General features: G+C 35.4%; 1 protein-coding gene across 3 annotated transcripts in view; it reads left to right on the top strand.

Moving 5' to 3' along the window:
- Positions 1 to 18,931, top strand: part of DPP10 (dipeptidyl peptidase like 10) — a 548,469-nt gene that overhangs the window by 407,492 nt on the left and 122,046 nt on the right. The gene's annotated exons all lie outside the window — the stretch shown is intronic.

Below are 18,931 nucleotides of genomic sequence, written 5' to 3'. Positions count from 1 at the left end.
TTGGCTTCGGTAGTCTGAAAGTCTCTTGGACTATATAATGCAGTATACTCTTTGTTTCTCGTAGTATTTAGATATTTTGTGGGGTATTGTGTTGTCAAAAAGAGTTTCAATCAATACTGTCATATAGAATTTTCTGTAATAAATCTTTGACCACAAACAAAGATAGTTTTTTATTAATTTCTTCTGTGCATATTGGTGTTTGTATCGAGTGCTGTTAAAAAAAATGAACTGTTCGCCATTACAGAAAAGTTCTGGATTGATACTCAGTAGTTATTCAAGCAAGTTTGGGTTGTGGGGCTTTTAAAAATATTTATTTATTTTGGAACAGTAAAATTTACAAATACCTGTTCATACCTGTCACCTTAGTATCAGAAGTCAATGTTAATTAATGAGAAAAAATTACTATTGTTTATCACATTATACTACAGTACAGTAGTTTCCTTATTGTTTTTGTGTTGGTAATTTATAATACAATATCAGCTTATTGTGGATTGCAATTCATAGAACAATAAAATACTCATTTTCAGTCAGTATACAAACCTTTATGACCTCCTGGTAACATTGCCATATTGATCTGTATACCTGCAGCTTTAATTGTATCTGCAAAGTGGAAAATGTGCTGAAAGCTGACCTGAAATATTCTACAAGTGTTGATGTAAAATGACTCATTTACTTGGTACTAGATCCAAGTAGGGTGTTCTTCTAGCAACTCTAGTGGATTCTGGATCAAGCCTTTTTAGCAATATGCATATATCGATAAACTAGGAAAGAGCTGCAGCTGTTGTCAGCTTTTATTGTGAAGGGTTCCAGTTTCATTCCTGTCTGAAGAATCCTTGCTCCTTGATGGTTCCCTTCTTGGTTGCTGCTTATTGTGTGAAAGAGTTTAATAATCCCTCACACTTACTTAATTTCCTTATTTGACCTATTGAAAATTTCATTTTGGATGGGTTGGTCTGTTTGGGATTTTCTTAGTAATAGCACATATAGCTAATCTAGAAAAATAAGGAGAACATGAAAGTATCCATCACACTTTATTACATCTAAATGTAGTAACATCAGGGATGGATCCCTGCCCCACAATAAAGATGGTCCATTGATATGCAGATTGCTTGCAGTGCATGCTGAATATATTACTTTGCAGTAGAACTCCCTTTACATATTTCATTCTTGGTTTCGTTGCAAAAATAAACTTTTCATTCCTTTTACAGGCCAGTTGCTGGTAGGTACTTAGAGGAATGAGTTTTGCAGCATTTACATCTTCCATCTAGTGGTTTCCTTTGCTCAAGTAAATTGGTAAGAAGTAATTAAAATGAGAAATGAACAGGGCTTGGCAATCAATCTGTGATGGTAGTCCAGGATGGCATAGCATGAGGTTTGTGATTCTTACTCTCAAGTGCTCCAGCTGGGCTCATGGCTTTCAAGCCAGAAACATACCGTGATTGTTGCGTCCTCCAGAAGTGGTGGTGGCTGTGCTAAAATTGGTTATTAGCTGGATGTTGTCAGTCAGATGGAAGTAATAATAATGCCACTGAGGTCTGTTACCTTCTGAGAAGAATCTGTAGCTTAGGATGGAAGCAAAAATAGACAAAGAGTGAAAAAAGTGAATTCTGTCAGAAGTTACAGAAAATATTATTGTGAAGATGTGGTAAAAAGTCTCTTTTTCCACCAAATTTTCTGATTCTTAGGATACTTGTTAGGCTGGTGAGGCACTTCTGTATTCTCAAAACCTGTAATGCCTTGGAAAGCCTGTTGATTTCTTCATAAATAATGCTTTTGAATATTGTGAAGGTTTAAGTTAGTGTTTGGTCTTCTTCCCCTCCCCGCCTTTTTTTTTTCCCTCTTCCTTAATCATAGATACTTAGTGGGTCTGGATGAGAGGAAACCCACCTGTCTACCTTATTCCTTTGTCCAGCTGTTAACTAAATCATTAAATATATTGCCTATAAAATTAATATTAAACAGCATGACTTAATTGGAGATTTTCAAATTATTTCAGTAGAATCAGGTCAGATTCTTTCATTATATCTCATTCCAGTGTAACTTTTTACGAAACTGAGGATTTGCTTGTAGTCCTGTATTACAACACATTGTTGAGTCTTTAATAATACTCAGTTTATGGAACTACAAGTAACTTTGTGTTAGGTGTCCTCAGCATCTGTTATAAATTCCCACAGATCTCTAGGCTTTATTACCTATGTTTGCCCCTTATTTTTCCTTCTTTGTTAAGATTTAGGTTTATAATTGCACTGTAATATATTTGATGGGATTTCTGCTTTTGCAGACTGTAAAGACTTTGGGTTTTTTAGATGGTTGTTTACATACATTAATCTGTGTTCTTTGTAACATACAGTAATACAGCTGGAACACATTTATTAATCAACAGTTTTATAAATAAGCCAGTGTGTTTCAGCTGAACAGATTGGAGAAAAATAGAGACAAATGTTTCTTCAAGATATTTTGTCATGAAATTGTAATTAGAAACAAGGTTATTTTGATATTTGGATTAAAAATAAATGTTGAGTTAAATTAAATAGTTGAATATTTATTTTACTGTTGTCAGCATTTTCTTTAATCTGTTTTATGCTTGGAATGGCAAACTTTAATTAAATTTGCAGTTGTTTCAGCACAATTAAGAATGTCCTCTGCATAACGTGACATAAATCTGCATGAAAATAAGCCATCTTTGAATACAAAAGTAATAATTGAATGAATCATTTAAATCATGCTTAATAGAAGGAAGAAAACCATTTCATGTGGCTTAACAGCTGTTTTGGTGTAGCTCTCTAAAGTTCATATGGAAGAAAATTTCTTTGCTTTGGAATTTAAAGTGTTGTAAATTGATTTCTGGACATCAGGTTCTGTCCATCTAGATCATAGCAGGTCACAGAATGTAAGCCAGTATTACTGGCATAAGCACTGTGGCTTCTGGCTTTTTCTTTTGCAACAGAAGGCTGTGGCACTTTTAGAGGTACTTTCTCTGTTTTCTTTGCTGCAGTACTCCATAGTTTTCCAGACTTCTGAAATGCTTCCATCAATTCTCTGAGTTTTTTGACTTTGCCATAACTTGCATGGATTGACTGTGTGTAGTTCATATTTCTGTCACTTGTCATAATTTGGTTGGGAACACTGAAAAAGTCTCATTTTGCAAGGCAACAGATCAGGAAGTATGAGCTAATTTGAGAAATGAATGCTTACGTTCCTGCAGAGTGTCCTGCCATCCTGATTCTTCTGGGACAGTGTGAACACAGCAGCAGGGAGACCATTGTACGTATGCAGAGGGGATAGTTTAGCAGTGCTATGTCTTTTTTATTTTCCTTTGAAGATTGTCAAGGTATGAGCAAAGAACGTGATGCTCTGAGAGGCAGAGCATCCAAGCCAGTTGAGATTTCCAGAGGAAAGGTTGCTTTTAATAAAGACTGTGTTAAAATTACTTTTATTTTTTTTCTTACTCTGTTGGTGGTATTATTCACAACTACCAAAATCAGATTTGTAGATTTGATTAGAAAATGAAAGTCAAACACTGTGTTCTTGCAGTAATTTGCAATTAGCAGTGGAGTGAGCACTGGGGTCCTAAGAAATTCTTTTGCCATTGGGGAACTTCAGTGTCCCTCAGCAGGAGCTTGTACCTTGCAAGTTGTCCCTAGAGTCTGTGTGAAAGGAAAATAAGCTTTATTCTGGATATTAGTGGGTTTTTTTCTCAGACATCATAGGAATGTTCTCCCTATGCTCTTGCTAGGATATAATATGGCACAGAAGAGCAAGTGAAGAAGTAAATGAGATCAGTTGCTCTCCTTCTTTGAAAGTCCCCTTCTTTTTTCTCTAACTTGATTTAATAATCCCTTCCTTGTGATTTTGTTTTTCTTTTCTTTTGCCTGCTTTCAAATCCCTTTTGAATACCAACTTTCAGGAATTTTTCCTACTTTATTCTCTTTGCTATTACTAATGCAGCATTTTCTGTTTTCAATGCAAGATGAATTATGTACGGGTTTTTTTAGCTTTTGGTTCAGAAATGTGCTTAAAAAACAGATTAAAGTTCAATTCTAGTTTAGAAGCATAAGCAGTTATACACTCTCTAAAAAAAGGAAATGTCTTCCTGAATTAGGGCTTCAAACTTGTAATCTTTTTTAGCTAGAGAATTTTAATAAAACAATGTATTTAGCTTAAAGCACTGTGAAAATAACTTAAGAATTCTTACAGTAAGATCAGGATGAAGAATAATCCAATCTTTTTCAGGAAGGTAGGAGAAAAATATTTTTACATCTAAACATCATTCATTCAGTAAGAATGAAAAATATTTCAAAAGTGTGTCTGAATATTTGTAGTTTAATGTATTGAAGTAAAGATGAGATTCTGAAGCAATGAAACCCTCAGAGAAAGAAGTTATTTTTCTGCTGTGTGCTGATGCCTGTCATCACTTTGCTGCTATAATATCTATTTTTAGAGGATAATGATAGGGAGTACTGACCACAGTCTACAGCAAATGGAGGACAAACGGCAACAAGTGACACACAGGTCAAGCTTTTAGAGATTGCCTCTGATACTGGCTTACTCGAGTGCACTGAAAGGATCTTCAGGAGTTTGTCTGCAGATTAGAAGAATCCATGAGGGGAAAAATTCAATGAAGTCTTATATTACTATTATCTGTTCTGCATTAGGTTATTATCTTTCAATCAATTAGATGGAAAGTAAATGTTCAATTGTCAGTAGTTGTCTTGGTCAGTGAAATTAATTATTGAATTTTTTTTCTGCAAAAATCAAAGGATGAAGAAAGTATGTTGCAGTATGTCTCAATTTTAACCAAGACATTGTTTAGTGTTATGTGTGCAGCTGTTTTCAATAAGATAGTTTATACAGTGCTTATGAAAATCTGATTTTGAAGAGCATTACCTGAAGTACCAGCTAATGGTTGGAAACATACACAAGAAAGATGAAATCAAATCTGTCTTCTCAACAAGATTACTCCATGCAGAAGAATAACAAATGACTTCTTAAAACAGCAGTGATATGGACAGCAATATTTTATGTAGCACTGTCTATGAAGTAAAGAATTGATATAATATTTATATGATCAACTTTTTCCTCCAGAAATACATGCTTCTTTATCTAAGCCTGTTTTTCATGTGTTTTTACTTGGGTGCTTAGGGTGATTGTTCCTCTTTCATTTACTCATTTTGAGATGACTCCAGAAGCAAGTCATGCACGTGCATACTCCTGAACCTACAAGATCAGAAATAAGAGCGTGATCCAGACATGACTTTCCCATTCACCTTTATTTCTTATCAAGAACATGAAAGACCAATTTTTATTGGCTTTAGAGCACTGAGGGGAAGAAAAATAAGAAGTGAATTTTAAGTGAGATGCATCCTTAAAATTTGAAGTTATTTCCTGCAAATATTTTTGTCATATATTTTATTCCTCTCTAAGGTATGGCAAGATTAGGTGTTAACAAGTCAGCTATTGAGAAATTCATGAAAGCGGGCTGTTCAGATTTTTCCCTTTTAAAGGCTGTTGGTTTATGTTGAGTTGAAGTTTTAGCTGGACAGATTAGAATTTGTTAAGGTAATAGGCTGTAGGTGATCTTCGCATACTACTCATCTATTACACATTTTTTACTTTATTTTATATAGCTCCACATGTATGCAAGGTATTTTAAAGATCTAAAAAGACAAGGTCTTTGTTTATGATGATGTGCTTTGTAGCAAAATGTGGCAATATGAATTTGATGACGGTATGTTCTATCATGAACTATGCCACAGGAGTGAGTATTCATGTGAATACATAGTGTTGCACTTCTATCCAGGGTTTCATGCAAATTATGTGGCAAAACATAATAACTATCAGTCCCCATAAATAGAAGATGGAGAAAATAGAGTCTATTTTATGTTGAGAATTATGGGCATTGATGTTTACTTAGTATTTGTCTGATAAACAGCCTTTTCACATTTCATCCGTGTTGAGTTACAATCCTGTAAGTACTTGCATTCAGTTCACCAGACAGTTACTATTTACTCGAAGTAGCAGGGTTATTCCTGGAGTATCTGCATATCTTTTGTTTGCATTGGTTGTCTTTATATATGTGTTATTATGTTATTATATTATATATTATACTGGTGTATTTGTGATGGGGCGATGGTGCTGCTCTCTGCTGGGGCATTACTATGATCACCTGCAGAACAGCAGGTAAACTCTCACAGTTTCTTCCTTGTAAAAAAATCTGAATTAGAAAGACAGGGAAAGAGGGGTACTATTTGGATGCTCCCACTGTTGTTTTTTTAGTCTATTATGAAAGCTACCATGTTACATACATGTCCATATGCATCCACTTACCTTTTTTTCAGAAGGGTTTTTAAAATTTCTTCTAGAAAGTGCTTGATTTCATCAGCTGATATGTTGATTCATATATGCGAGTTCAGCCTTTTTTAATGGTTAAAAAATAATAATACATCACCCTCCATTTTTCATAAGAAACTACATGAGACAAGGTGTTGCTGCTTTTCAAATAACTTACTGGGTTTCTCTGTTCCATTTATACTTACAGGGTTGCTGTTCAAATTTATAAGTAAACAAAATAAATAATTCTAATTTAGGTAGAAGATAGGTCTTTTTCCCCCATTCAGAATTGCCAGAGTTGAAAAATGAGAATCTGTGTTTTCAACTTCTTGTTCAAAGACTGTATTGAGAAAAGAACATTGTGCTTTGCTATTGTTCAGTAAAAATGGATTCGAGGGCATTTAGGTTTTCAAACAAAATGTTTATTGACAGAAAAAGTATTTATTTTCAATAATATTGTCATTCTTATCAAGTATGAATACTGTTATTTTAGGAAGACTTAGGTACTGACCAGCTGAGTTTCCAAGATCCAGCAGTTTAGAAAGTCTTAACTCAACTCTGATTTTCACATAGTTGTATTCCTGCATCACATGGGACTGGAGTCCCTGTGTGCTAATGCTGTATAAATAGACAATATTACACTATTTGTCAGCAGCTCCCTTAACCTACGAACAATTTATTTTATATAGCCTAAGTTCAAGCTTCTGCTGTAAAACTGCCAGCTCTGTTACATCCTCCCAATTTCTCTTCTGTGCATTCATAATGCGCAGAAATGTCCCAGAAATGTCCATTGTAAGTGAAGACTTTGTCCGTAATAGCCCACAGACCAAAAAAAAAACCCCCAAAAACCAAAAAAAACCCAACAACAACCCACAGTGTTTAAAACGTGTTTTTTTTTTTTAAATTCCACTTATTTCTTACTGTAATCTGTTGTGTGTACTAACTATGTTACCAAGAAATAGTACACAATTGGAAGCTAGTTTTACAATTATATTGTAATGTATCTATTTTTTTTAGGCAATGAGATGGAAGTGATGTATTATCAAGTATCTGTGAGAATAAATCTTCCTCAGCAATGCTGAATGGAAAAATAAGGTGGTTGCTCTAGGGTTTTTTGGGGTTTGGGTTGGTTTTTGGGGTTTTTTTCCTAATAATAAAAAAAACAAAGCAAAACAAGGACAGCCTGTATAAATAACAGAGCAAGGATTGTTAGGAATCCTAATTGGAAACTGTGTTAGTAGCTGTTAGATGCTGGAAAAGCTGAACAGAGCTGTAATTTGGATTAAGATCTGCCTGAGTTTACCACAAGCAACTAGAGTCAACAGATACACCCATCTGTTTTTAAAAATTCTTTGTTCCGTGCTCCCAAGAAATATTAATTCCCTTCCTTGCTATGAAAAGAATATGGACTGAAAGAATATTTTACACATCTCTCAGTTTTGACAGGTTTTACCCTGAGCATGAATCATTGTTAGTTCAACTTCTACATTTATTGATTTCTCAAATACAAGAGTTGGCTCACATCAAATAGACTGAATAAATGACTTCTGAGGAGCAAAGTCACTTCATGGATCTGCCTAACCCATTATGTTAAAACATTTTACTGAAAACACCATGTATGTTTTTATGATGTAGATACCAGCGCGTTCTCTAATGACTCGTTTCAGATCTAACACAAAGACATACTCTTTTATATGTAGTGAAAATAAACAAGATTGAATTACTTCAAGAATAACCCTCTTAACAAATGCCTTCAGTCTGGTTCATGTGTTCAATATGCTTAGAAAATCCATTTTAAACAATGGGGTTTTTTTGCTTTTATTTCATTTTTCATAATACACTATCTGAAATTCAATAGTAATGTATCTTACTGAGAAATGTGATATGCATTATAGCTTTCTCATTAAACTTTTAAATAAGATACCATTAGTACTGATGAATGTAATCCGAAATGGTCACTTAATCTTAAAGTAGTCATTGATCACAGGTCCAGAGTTGTAGTCTTGCAGCCAAACTAGTATATGTTAGTAATCATGAATTTTATACCAAAAGGAATTAGCATTTTTGGCAGCAGTGTCATGTGTTAGATTTACAAACTAGGGATGACTTAGTGACTTTCAGTTTGATAGGGTTTTTAATGCAAAAACATTTGTTAAAAAATCTTTGCACATACATTTGATATATGAAATACAATGCTCAAGTACAGTCTAGAAGCCCAAAGTTTTCATCTTTTGAAGTATTTCCTCTTTGACTGTTGAAAATAATTTTAATATAGAAATTAAGAGGCAGAGTTGTTCTACAATATTGATTGATGTGCTAACGTGTGGTTGAAGTCATATTAATAGCAGACGTATTAGGATGAGTTTTTTAATATTTTTAGAAAAGCTATACCAAATCTCTGTTTAGAGGAGCCCAGCTGTTTTTCACATTTTATACATATATACAGATGTCTTTAAATATAGATAAATATATTAATTTATTTAAATAAATATAGATTGACATATTTAAAATATCTTAGAATTTAAATAACAGTATGGACAAAGTAGAAGCACATACAAAGTAAAAAAGCAAATACTTACCTAGTTTTGTTAGTGTTGTCATTCATCTATTGACTGAAGTCTGTCAGTGACAGTACCTTGAAATCACCCCCCCCCCCAAACATTATATGCATATCTTACTCCATTTCTTAAATGCAATCAAGCATAATTAAACTTAGCCTGGAGAGGCTGTGCACTTTCAGGATCCAACTGGACCAAGCCCTGGGCTGCCTGGTCTGAGATTCGATGTTGATCCTGCTTTGTGCAGGGAGTTGGACTAATGACTTCCTAAAATCCTCTCATCTTGGGTGAGTCTGGGAGTCAGTATTATCACATCAGTGCTATTCTCCTTTGAGATAAAGTTTCCCAAGATTAGAAAAATATTAGAAAAATAAATTTATTTTTTTTTAAAAAAAGCAGTTCCCAAGAAAGAAAACAAATGTTAAATGTCTACCCAAATGTCCAGCTTCATGGTTTAAAGGAATATTTATATATTATCAATAGTTTTATTCATGCTTTTTTTTAATGTTTACTTAAAATCTTAATCTCCAAATATTTCTATACCTTTGTGTGTATGAGAAATCTCATCCTATGCCTCTTCAAGTACATGAATGGATACAATTCTTGCTGCAGCAATCAGATTTGCTTGGAAGAAGTTCTGAAATGTTTGTGCCCTACAAAATGAGGAAAATTAGATGAAGGAAAAACCTGAGCTCTGACTGAAGGTTTACAATTACTTCTTATTATGATTAAAGAATCAAACAGGCTGGCCAGATCTGGAAACCAATTATTCTAAAATGTGAGAGGGGGAAAAAAAAAATCTGCTTTTTGAGTTATTCTACATAATTCTGTCTCTATCAGCAGCACACATGGAATAATAATTAGATTTTGCTTAAAATAGACAAGTTGGAAAAAGATTAGTGAGTGGGAAAAAAAATAAATCACAGCAGTGGATGAGACTTGCAACTGCTTTTTAATTCCAAATGGCAAGTCAGAATAATCTAATGCACAAAGTAAAAGTGTAACTGTAACATTCTTAATAAATGTTTTTCATCTTGAAGGAGAGATTTTTAGTGTTGTACATTCACTCAAATTGTTTGAGTTGGGTGATGTTGGCTTTTTTGTTTGCTTGTTTTCATAAGCAGAAAAAAACCCAAGCAGGTTGAAACCTTAAAATACTGGCACCTTTTTGGAAAAAATTGGTCACTCCAAAGAGAAGTTCAAGCGTCAGTGCCTGTGGTAAGGACAACCTGTAGCAATGGCAAATGGTCCAGAACATGAGCAAATATGTTTAAAAGCTGACCCATAGAGAATATTTGCTTTTCCCAAATGCCTATACGAAAATGATCTTGAAGATGGAGGGTTTTCTGTGCTGTGGGAGCTCCACAGCCGCTTGTTGCATTTCAGAGGACCAGTGCAAACACATTGGAATTTAATTTTCTTCCACGATCTTTCTCTGTGCAGGCAATATCATTACATTTATTTTAAAGCAGCAACCCTTATTTAGCAGGCACCTAAAGTCCTTATCACTTCTGAACTTCATGAAAATGTCATTAAAGTCAGTGGAACTTTTTCCATTGACTTTAAAATGGATTTTTGGATCAGCTCTTGTCTACCTATTACTCAAACGTAATGAAGTCATCTCTGTAGTGTGACAGCATTAGCCAGGTGGACAATGAATAAGGCACAGTATGCCACTGGGATTTTCAGCAGGATCTTGCAGAGGATAGATTTATCAATGTTTTCAGAGGCTCATCTGTACTGTAAGTGAGTCTTTAGGTCTGTAGTTGTTTGCACCTTTGTGAATATTAGTCATCTTGCTTCCCATGGTGTTCCCTTCCCTGTAGGGACAGCGATGACAGAGACTTTTGACAGCTCACTGTCATCATTGTTATGTTCTGTAGCGTTTTGGGCTCAGTTCACTTGGCCCTGATGCACTGTCAGCTTGTAGTGGTTCTAATTGCTGTCTTTGGTGTTATTATCTTAAAGATATATTAAAACTACATTTTCCTCCAGTGAAAAGCTTCCTCAATTTGACCTTCGGCTGCTTCTTGTGGATGCTGAGACAGGAATTGATCCAAGTTCTTCTCACTGTCAACTTCATCTGTCCATGGTTTCTTTTAAAGACCCTTCCTTCGTTGTTTGTGCCGATGTGTATGTGAAGAGGCTGCACCCCTCCCTGGTCTTACTGGCTGTGGTGGCCAAACTTGCAGAGTAGAGAAAATAAGTAACTGATACCCTGTGCTAAGTACATCTGAATCTCAGCGTTTCCTATGATAATTCCTTGTCTCTGTACTGTCCCCTGGGGATGTCTATGTTTGAAACTGTGAACTAACAAATTCTGCTCAACAGCTTGAACTCCCGTTCAAGTTCTGATGGAGGATTTTTGACTTGTAGTTCATTCCAGAAAATATTCATCTTTCTCCAAACTTATCTTGGAGGAGGGTTAGTTGGAAGAGGCCATACTTATTATTAGATCAGCTGAGGAAAGGTTTTCATGTGGAAGAACTCTTCTTTTCATGCTGCATCCATTAGTAACATAAGTTGTTATACACCTTGATTGTCTGTTTGTTTATACATGTAGACAACTTACAGCAGCAATGAACCTACTAGCTCTAGTCCTTACTGACACCATGTAGTCCTCGTGTGTTCTAATGATGTATCTGGGTTTTTTTCAGTTTCCTTTAACCCTTTGATTTTGTTGTGGTTTAAGCCCTGTAGGCAGCTAAGTACCACAAAGATGCTCACTCAATACCCACTGTAGGATGCAGGAGAGAATCAGAAAAAGCTAAACCTCCTGACTTGAGATAAGAATAATTTAATAAATTAAGTAAAATATAATAAAAATATAATAACAACATTTGTTATGAAAAGGAGAGAGAAAGAGAGAGGAATAAAACCCAAGGGGAAAAAAAACCAACAACCAAACAAGCAAGTGATACACAATGCACTCGCTCACCACCTGCTGACCAATGCCCAGCCAGTCCCCCAGCAGCGATCAGCAGCCCCCGGCCAACTCCTCCTAGTTTATATACTGGGCAGGATGTTCTGAGGTATGGAATATCCCTCTGGCTGGTTCGGGGCAGCTGTCCTGGCTCTGCTCCCTCCCGGCTCCTTGTGCCCCTCCTCGCTGGCAGAGCATGGGACACCGAAAAGCCCTTGACTTGGAGTAAGCACCACTTAGCAACGGCTAAACCATCAGTGTGTCACCAACATTGTTCTCACACTAAATCCAAAACACAGCACTGTACCACCTCCTAGGAAGAAAAGAAACTCTATCCCAGCCCAAATTGGGACAGAATTTAAGTCCTCTGTAAGATACAGGAGATCAAGTTGGCAGAAGTAACTTTGTGTCTCTGTAGCAGAGGATGCCAGTGCTACTGTATTTTTGTCTCAGATGTCTTCTTGAGTCAGCTACACTAACAGTAATGGAAGTTTTGGTACAGCAGTATAATGAAGATCTTAAAGGATGTGGTGTTAGATGTATGTGCCTTTAGCTGATCAAAGTGTCCTTGAAGTTAAAGGCAGATCAATGGCACTAATGTAAACTTTTTTTGGAGGCTTCTTTCAGTTAGTGGGTTGAGTAAATAGTTTAATTTACTGTATAGGCCATTACACTTTGTTGCAACGTTTATATTTGTTATGAAATTATGTCTGTGAATGTTGGTCAAAGCTGAAGAGTCTTGTCTTGAAAAATATTGTGATGTCTTAACCTGGTGTTTGTACTAGAAAGGCTCAGCTTACTGTAATGGTTGAAGAGCTTGAAACAGTGTAAATATACTGCAGTTAGACTTAAAATAGCAAATTGAGGTGGTACTTTACAATTTTAGTAGGGAGCGTATGGCTATTTCTTTGTCAGTTTTTCTGTAACCTGATTTCTTATCTTTGTAAGTTAAATAAGCCTTTTGTATGAATATTGGAGAAGTTACATCAGTCTTCTTTTTGAGGTAGTGGTTCTTTTTTCCATGTGCCTCTCTTTCAACTCATGTGTGATCACATTATTCTTAAGGTTCTAGAGTCTCAGTGATGTGGAAAAAAAGATGTTATTCTGATCTTACAAACTCTATATGGTGTAGCTTTTGGAGCGAATGGTTGGCAAGACTTCCACATAGGACGCTTAAAACCAATTAAGCCAATACATATACACATAAAATAAGAGTTTAGTGATTAAATTTAACATTTGGTTTTCAACCATGAGACACATAAAAACACAGCCTCCCCAAAAGGGGAGACTATCAAGTGTGAAAAGAAACTTTTATATTAATAGTATTTCTCATGAGCAGAATTTCACTGTGGCTCTCAGCTGTGGTATTCATTACAGCAGCCATCTGCTTTGGCAGTGCCATAATTTCTTTTTTCAGTATCTCAGATGAAGTTAAAATTATTATACAGTGATCACTACTAGGAAACTAGAAAATCTAAATATGAGCTCAGTATTAAAGTTGTTATAGCTCGTTGCAATTTGTGTTCTATTTGTATAGTATTCCAAAATAGAAGAACAACATTAACTGTTTTGAATATTTAGGGAAAGGATGTCTGTTTGGGTGGTTTTGCTTCCATTAGTGTTCCAGTAATTTTTGCAACCTTACAGTGAAATAGGATTTTAGAATTTGTTGTAAATCTGACAAGCAAACACATGGGGAGAAACACAGAATCAGCCAGGGTCACGCTGTGGAATAGATTGCTCTTCTGTCCCACTCTCTCTTCCCTATCACTGATATCCAATGATAGGTCATTCTTCTTTTTAATATGTATATTAATAGTCTTAAGATTCCAGGTATTTGCATTTATCCTAGTAATTTGTTGTCATTTTCTGCCAGGAAACATTCTCGAATTACTGTGATGTATGCTTCCATAATCAGAACCTGTTAATACCAAGCTTTCTGAGAAATCTCACCCCCCCCCTTCTTTTTTCCCTTTTCTACTTCTCTGGCTTTTCTGTTTCTGCCTGTCTTTCCTCTAACTTGTTCAGTGTTCCTGAGACTTTAACTTTCTGTTTCTTAATCCTGTCCCCTCCCAGATATAGTTATGAATTTTCTTCCTCCTTTCATTTTTGATTTTTTTATGTCTTTCCCTGAGAGAAAATTCCCTTTTCTAATATATTTCTTGATCTCAAAAAATCATCACTTAATATTCTGTCTAATTTGTTATTTTACTACTTCTGACAATTAGTAATATCTACTTTCCTTATTACTTGTCTTCTATTTTATAGTTTTATAGATAAATCAGTTATAATAATCTTAGAAAATGTGAGGTATGTTCTAGCAAAAAAATGGGAATTCAAAGCACAGTTTCTCTGCAATTTTTTACAATTTGGCTGCACTGTGAGACTAGCGTGTGCTTAGGAAGTGATTAAATGTGAGAAGATACCTGATTCCATAACTACTTTGTTCATTTTGCTGATTGTGTCCTGGGCTCTTAGATGTTATACACCCAAGACTGGATGTATCTTCTGATGAACTGGGCAGGTGGTCTTGTTCATGCCCAGTGTGGTTAGATGGTGTGAGCTGGAAGGGTAGCCCAGCTCATTCATACAGTGCTTGCCATTGTAATGGTTTATTAAAAAAGTCTGAGACTGCAAAAAGTTCCCATGTATAGAAATGAATTCAAATAATTTGCAGAGTAACAAAAAATGAATACAGTACATGACAAATGCTGGCAGCTAAATTTGGGTCTCATTTTCACTCTTTTAAATTTGATAAAGGACTCCAAATGGGTAATTATTACTAGCAGTGGCTAGCATATCTATCAATCTATACATTTACTTATCTTAAAAAATGGAAATGAAAGTCAATTCATCAGCTAAATCTCTTTCAGAAATGTTTGAGACTTTCTTTCTTTTTTTTTTTCTTTTTAACCTTGAGATGATATGTATGGTAGTATCTTAAATTAGCATAAAATGTTACGATCATTGAGAGTGATGTATGGTTATGTATTTTCTTACAATGCATAAAGAATAATGAGTGGTAAGTGGCTCAGGACATTGATTAGAGTGCTATTGAGTAAATTGGAGATGTAGTTTACTACACAAATGGCATATCAGGTTTCATCTCTGTTGTATTTGCAACTTTACTCTAAAATGAAAATATTTCATGAGAGTATGGCTGGACATGTATATATAGCACTTCATAAAGTTATTCAGTCAAACTGTGAATAAAACCCTTTATTCAGAGGGGTTATTTAAAGGGATTACTTTAACATCTTAAAGAGTTGTCTGCGGATATTTTAGTGAAAATACATCTTTAGTTGTCACAGCTTTAATTGCAGAGGATCACGGAGAGCATATCCATATCACAAAAAGCCTATGCTTAACCATACTGGCCAGAAGTCATTAGGTTTACTTGCCTATTTGTTGTTAGACATTACCATCAAAATGAGGCTAAAATAAAGGAAACCTCTTGGAAATGACACAATAATACTTTGTATGTTTTAAAATAGTTTGGAAATAATGATTTTGTTGTTGTTAGTTAAGGAAAAGATATGGGACACAGTGTACATTAATAGATTCTCAGAGATTTGTATTTCTGACATTTCTCATTTATTCACATGATTATTTTTTTCTTCTGTGTTATCCCTACAAGTTATAAATTCCAATATGCCAAAGTAAAAAACATAGTTCACTGAGAAGTTTTTATTTTGGAAGTATCATATGTTAAAAAATGGTATCCTCAGCTTAATCATTAATATTTTTGGAATAAAATGCTTTGCCAGCTAGCTTTCTGCATACATAAGAACAACACAGTTGTATTGAATAACATTTCACTTGCATTGTTTTTGAGCAGCATATTAAACAACAGTACTGTATTATAGGGTGTTTGCTCTAATAACAATCATGGTAAAAAAAGAAATTGCTCTTTATGCATACTTAATAGAAAATTACATGAAAGTATCTTAAGAAGGTGGAAAAAGAGAGATTACCCTAAATGCTTTACATGTCAATGAGGCGCAGAGATCTGCAAGTCAGTTGATGTGGCCTTGCACAGCAGGGTGCAGAAGTAGTAGTCAGGTTCCTGAAAGAAAGGGACAGTTGTGTCAATGTGCCTTTCTCCTCACAGTTAGTCTCCATTGGATATGTTACACTTTTCATGACTTTTTTTTTTTTTTTTTAATTCTCTTAGTAATTTTGTGCACCTTTGCTCAAGATGTGTAAAGGAAGACAGGGTGATTGATTTGCTATCTAATAAGTAGAGCTAAAAATGGTTGGTTTGTTTTATAAAAGGAAGGGGTAAGAAAGTTCTTTAGATGCTAAGGCCAGTGTTGCCATGAGAACAAATAAATTAATGCAAACTACAAAGTAGAATAAGTAAAAACTGTTAACCTCCCAAGCAGCCGGGTCTTGGGCCAATCTTCCAACAGAAGAGCAGAGGCAACAACCTACTCGGTTTAAGGGGATGCTTGATCAGTCTGCGCATGAGATTCTGAGAGAGTGTAGCATATGATAGCAGTGGGATATATTTGATAGAAGAGAGGTCTTTTTAAGTCTTACTACTCAGTAGTTACGGTGGAGTTTACAACCAGCAGTTCCAGTGATTTAAGAAAAAATAAATGTAGAATATTAAAAAATAGAAGCTGATCATTAAATACTTTTGGATCCAAAGTACTTCAAAGGAAAAAACCCTGTAATGGAAGTGCAACAGTTCTATAGTGTGCAGTAGGTGGACTGGGTGATGTGTAGGATTTCCATATCTAATTGCATTTGATCCCCTTGATCTTCAAACATTGGTATTTCTCCCTGATGATTTCCTGCTTTCAGCTGACTTGCATTCATTTATTTTCAGTCCCACACAAAACACTCTTGCCCACCTCTGCACCATTCATCTATTATCTATTACTTTTCCTTTTTTTCTTTTTTCTTTTTTTTTTCCCCTTAAAAAATCTACTGTAAAATATTTAACACCCAGAACCATTCGCCATCAAAGTGAGTTAACAAATGTTTGAGAGAAAACTTTTTTGATAGTGGAGTAAATTTTCTGGAGCTCTGGTCCAGTGAATTCCTGCTCTATCCTACTGTTATCACTGAAATGGAAGAGAATCTCTCACTTCCAGGGAATTTCAGACAAAAAAAATGTCTCCAGTTCTTTTTGATGTGACAGTAGTGTGAAGTCTGTACTAAGGATTTTTTCCTCCATCTCAGGTTTTGCCAGCAGATGAAAGAGACTATATGAGGGTGAGTTAAATCCAGTCACAATGCACAAAATGCACAGATACCTAAGCAGGTGAAATAAGTTTGAAATCAAAGCTGACTCGGTAACAAACTTTACTGTAGACAGTGAAATACCATATCCATAGGAAGGCACCAAAAACTGCCATCTAAATCTTATCTTGGATAAAAAGAGACATTCATCTACAGATAGGAGTAGCATTACGAGTCTTCTTTCATTCCAAATATTTAATCACTTATAAAGATTGCATTTACTATAATGTCTTCCGGTCATGAATTTCAAAGTGTTTTAAGAATATGCAGACACGTATTGATGGTCATGGTTTTGGTGTCCTGGTTTTGTTCTCTCTGAGAACTGTTCTTTTTGTCTGATACCCTTTCTCGTGCTGGTTTGTACCCAGTCTCTGCTTTGGAATAAAGTAAAAAAATCAGTTGCTGGGGAAGGGTACTCATGTGTGCAGGCTAGTGTCATGCCATGGTCCTTACATTTAGTATGGATGTGACCAGTGAAAACTTACTTGGCAGGCAGTGAATGCTGTTGTGACCCCTTTGCATTACTACTAGATACTAGCTCTCTTTGGTCAGGTTAAGGGTGACCTGTAAAATTTCTGCTTCTCTAGCAGTTACCGTTCTTCTGTTGAGGCATATGATTAGTGGCACTTCTGCCCCATGGGCCATGACTGCTGTGCAAAGGCGTGCTGAGCAGAAGCACTGTTGATTAAGCACTGGAAGCAGTAGGGAGGTTCAATGTCATGGCCAGACTGTTTCACACTATGAAGAGGCAGGGATTAACTGCTCAGGTCAGTGTGCATCTTGCATGGCTGGGCTGTCTTGAAACTGTCTCCTCAAAGGGCTGCACTGCATTGTGCTCCTGCCTCATTCTCCTGCTCTCCTCTCATTTATTATTCGGTATTATTGTAGGCTCCTTTAAGTGCTATTGCAAAGTGCTATAGGTCTTTGGGTTGATCAGGGTAATTTTTCCCCCCTCTTTTATTTCATGCCTGTTACTTAAATGTGGCACCTCTAGTTCCATAAATGGCAACCAAAACTTGCAGTGGCACAGTAATTTTAAAAATACAAGAGCTTCTTAATGCAGTGAGGCACAGTATCTGTTTTGCCTTTTGTTCACTTGCTTTGGAGTAGCAAATATAATATTCTAGAGGACAATATTGTGTATTGATTTTACTTACAAAATCAATACATAAAAAATAACTTGGCACAAGAGGGAAGTCTATTACAATCTTCATGGAAATTGTTGAAGACATAATAAAACATTAAAATGAAGTAATATGTTTAAGTAAGCAATCACTGTTGAGTACATCATTATGAATATGAAAGCATATGATATCAAGTACTTTCTTAGTACTGAAGGTCGGGTTTTATTTGTGACTCTCTTCCTATTCTCATGGGCAAGCACATAAAAATGATCTATATTGTTTAGAGAAGTGTCAGAAAGGCAGAATCTTTCAGAGAAATCCTAAAATATACTCTTCATTTCTCTTCTGCTTGTTTTCATCTTAGTCTTCTACTCATTATACTTCCCAGCTCTTACTGATTCAGTGGATGCAGTAAAAACTGTTGTACTGAACTAATTGGCAGTGGATTGTTATGTGGTATTTGGTTTGAGTGAAGCCACTATTGAATAAGTTAAAACAGCTACTGTGCATAGTACTCTGGCAAACACTAAGATCTAGAGATCTTGACTAGCATAAGTGAAGGCAGGATTAGGTAAAGAAGACTATAGCTGGAACAGCTGGCTCACTATGAAGGCATTTTGGGGCTCTCTTGGCCAATGTAGTAGACTAGAAATCAGGAAAACACCTGCAGAATTTTCATCCATTTCTAAAATTATTAATTTTTTACCTCCTCAATTATTACTTGTTACATGTTTATTATTATAACT

This window comes from Falco biarmicus, chromosome 8 (assembly GCF_023638135.1).
Source record: "Falco biarmicus isolate bFalBia1 chromosome 8, bFalBia1.pri, whole genome shotgun sequence".
NCBI classification, from domain to species: Eukaryota; Metazoa; Chordata; class Aves; order Falconiformes; family Falconidae; genus Falco; species Falco biarmicus.
The sequence above is the reverse complement of the archived record's forward strand: the minus strand, read 5'-3'. Positions and strand labels throughout refer to the sequence as shown.